Source organism: Panthera tigris, chromosome B3 (assembly GCF_018350195.1).
Source record: "Panthera tigris isolate Pti1 chromosome B3, P.tigris_Pti1_mat1.1, whole genome shotgun sequence".
NCBI classification, from domain to species: Eukaryota; Metazoa; Chordata; class Mammalia; order Carnivora; family Felidae; genus Panthera; species Panthera tigris.
Window position 1 is genome coordinate 103,984,887 of NC_056665.1, and position 3,882 is coordinate 103,988,768.

Below are 3,882 nucleotides of genomic sequence, written 5' to 3' on the forward strand. Positions count from 1 at the left end.
GGACCTGGAGGAAGCCAGAGTGCTACCTCTGCTAACAATGTGGGAATCCAAACCAACTTTTGTAACAACTGACCCCAATGACCAGGACTTGATTGATGACTGACAGCTTCTCCAGTTTTCGTCCCTGCTTCCAACTTCAGACCAATGCGAGAAAGACAAGTATGCACCCCTAGCCAATCCTGTGTTTATTTGAATAAAAAGAATCTGAAGTGAAAGACCCTAGAAGATACTACTAGATTCTTAGGACCTTTGAAGATACTTTTCTTACCACTTCTAGTGATGAGAAGTCCTGTATAAATAAACGTGTTTAAAGACATTTATACCCAGAGACATTTACAATCTGAAAAGGTGTAGAGCAAGATCAATCTTTGATTCATGCATTCAGAATTATGTATTATGCATCTACCAGTAAAAAGAGAAGTAAGACACAATTCCCATCCTTAAAAGTCTTCTATTCTAGGAGTGCCTAGGTGGCTCAGTTGGTTGGGCATCCAACTCTTGATTTTGGCTTAGGTCATGATTCTCACAGTTTGTCAATTTGAGCCTCACTCATACAGAGGCATTCTCTGTTTCCCTCTCTCTCTGCCTCTCACTTGTGTGCTGTCTCTCTGTCTCTCAAAAATAAATAAATAAACATTAACAAAAAAAAAGTCTTCTAAAAGAAGCCACAGAAGAGCAAAGAAGCCATGAGTAAGTTTGGTCACAGAAATCGAAAGAACTCAGAGTAGGGAGAAGTCAGTTTTGCAAGTGGTGAGAAGGTAGGCGTGTGTGTGTGTGTGTGTGTGTGTGTGTGTGTGTGTGAGAGAGAGAGAGAGAGAGAGAGAGAGAGAGAGAGAGAGAGAGAGAGAGATTAGGAATGGTGGAGGTAATGATTTTAAAAACCAGGAGCAGGATGAGCACAGATACACAGGCCAGAAAATCATCTTATACATTTTGGGTATTACAAGTAGTAGTTTGGTTCAAAGTTCACTCATTCATATATACAACAATTATTAAATGAATGCTTTCAGTTGAAATTGTGAATGGCAAGAAATAACTTGTGCTTCAAAATAAGATGATCAAGAGCGTCTGGTCTATGCAGTGAACACAAAACATGGCCTTCCTAACATCCGTTCCCCATTCTTCTTTCTAACAGAACCTCAGTTTTGTTAGTATACACCTTTCTCCCCCAACATGCATGCCTCCAAAGAAGCTCACCCACTCTTAGTCCCAGGTAGCCTAGTATTATCCATATTTAATAAGGGGGTAAACATAGTCTCTTTCCACTGGCTGACTCTGGAATAGCACATGACCAATTATAATCAAGGGGACACCAAGAGAGGTTCGCTAGAGGCTCCTGGGAAAATAACTCTGTGAGTTACCGAAAGCCTGTCCCTTCCTTTCACTGGGCATGAATCAAGAAACACATAGCCCCAAACACTTATAGCAACCGTATTATAAGTAGGAAGGAAAGCAGCTTTAGGATGGAGCTGACTTCATGAAAGGCAGGAGAGAGAAAGAAACCTGGGTTCTCAAATAATATCATTGAACCAATTAACCCTAAAGGTCACCTTGTCATTGATAGTCTTTTACATGATCTAGTTCACTCCCTTATTTTCTTAAAAGCTAGATTGAGTTGGTTTTTCTGTTATTTGTGACCAAAGCACCCCAATTAGATTTGATTATTACGCAATGGGGAGTCACTGAAGAAGTTTAAGCAAAAGACTGAAATAATCGGTTTGCATTTTTTAAAACGTTTATTTATTTTTGAGAGAGAGCAGGTGAGGCAGTAAAAGCAGGGGACAGAGGATCTGAAGCAGGCTCCGCGCTGAGAGTAGAGAGCCCGATGCGGATTCAAACTTATGAACTGTGAAATCATGACCTGAGCTGAAGTAACACTGTCAATGACACTTAACCCACTGATCCACCCAGGCACCCCTGGTTTGCATTTTATGAGGACGACAGTGGCAGAAATGTTGAGGATAGATGGGTGGGATGGGAGAATGGCTAACATCTACCGAGGGCACGCCATGTGCTTAAATTAGTCTGAACACTTTATATATATTAATTCATTTAACCTTCCAAAACTCTATGAGGCATGCAGTATTACCCATATTTGATAAGAACAATCTGAAACTCAGAGACATTAAGTTGTCTAAGATCACATAGCTAGTAAGTGGCAGAGCCAGGATTTGAACCCCAATTTTATTATAGATATTTCTTCACCTCCCCTGGTCCCCAGCCATATATATTAGGAAAAGCTCATCTTACTCTCAGCCTCAAATATGCCTCATTGATGTAAGAGTATACCCAATAACTGGGTTTCCGGTGACCGACTCAGGAATAGGCCAGTCACCCAATTCTGGTCTGGCTTCTAACCACCAATTTATACTGCTTATTTCATAGGGCTATTGTGAGAACTAAAATGGGTTATTGCTTATAAGATACTTAACATATGGTAGGCCCATAATAAATGCTAGCTACTGCTGTGATGATTTTGTCTACTATATCAAGAAAAACTGAGGAGGGGCGCCTGGGTGGCTCAGTTGGTTAAGCGTCCGACTTCCGCTCAGGTCATGATCTCACGGTCTGTGAGTTCGAGCCCCATGTCGGGCTCTGTGCTGACAGCTCAGAGCCTGGAGCCTGCTTCAGATTCTGTGTCTCCCTCTCTCTCTGCCCCTCCCCTGCTCATTCTCTGTCTCTCTCTGTCTCAAAAATAAAATAAAAACATTAAAAAAGAATTAAAAAGAAAAAAGAAAAACTGAGGAGTGTTCAGAGGAGGAGGGCATAGGTGTGGTAGGACAGAAGCCAAGGGAAGGAGTTTCGGAAGGGCATAGCAGGATCAAATGCCATGGGAAAATAAAGTGACGTGAGAGTTCAAGAGACTAATGGGACTAGCCTTTGGGACATACAAGTGACTTTTGCCGGAGAGGTGACTGTGGAAGGGTTGAGGTGGAAGCCAACTGATTGGCTAACAAGAGACTTGGGCCTGAGTGCAGACTGTGGCTCCCTACTACAGATTAGCAGTTTCACTGTGATGGAAAGCAGAGAAAGGATGGTAGGAGGAGTCTCCAGATGGGGTGCATTTATAAGCTTTGAGGCAACAGCCAGCAAACGTACCACTGAAAATTCAGGAGAGAGAACGATGATGGGACAGGTCCCAAAGGAGACTTGAAAGAAACTGTAAACAGTGTATCATTCTAAAAACACTAAAACTGCTCTAAAAAATAAAGTTTTATATATATATATATATATATATAACTTAAAAAAAAAAGGAGACTAGAGAGAGGTATTAGTCTTGAAGAACTGAGTCATCTTCTACCCTCTAAAACTGAGGGGGAAGGATATAAGGGTAAGTGCAGATATAGATGCATTTATTGACATGGGGGGGTGGGAGTGGCGCAAGTGCATCTCTGGAAGAGTTCCTTTTTCCTAGCGACGTGGAGGCAGGGGCATCTGCTGAGAAGGAGAGTGTGAAACAAGTAGTGGTCAAAGATGAAGCTAGCCTCGAAAACTGGTAAAAACAACTCTAGAGTACCGACAGCTGAGAGCATAGCTAAATTGGAGACCAAATTTTTCAATGGCTTTAATATATAGGAATATATGATTCTGCCCAGCACCTCTCACTTACCCAGGTGGAGATAGGAGAATCAGCCTGTCCCTGCCCTTGGCAGGTTATGAAAGTACGAGGTTGAAAGTAACAGAAATAGTGACCATTTGCCCATAGTCCTCTCCGGTTCCCCATACTCCCCTGAGGCCTCAGTTATACAAACGAAATCTGTGCCTACAATTGGGACTGCCAAACACTGCTCTCAAAGGGACAGAGCATTAAAAGAACAGAACGTCACTTCCTCAAATTCAAAGGGAAAAATCAAGTTGTTAATTAAAGCACTTTACCTGGGA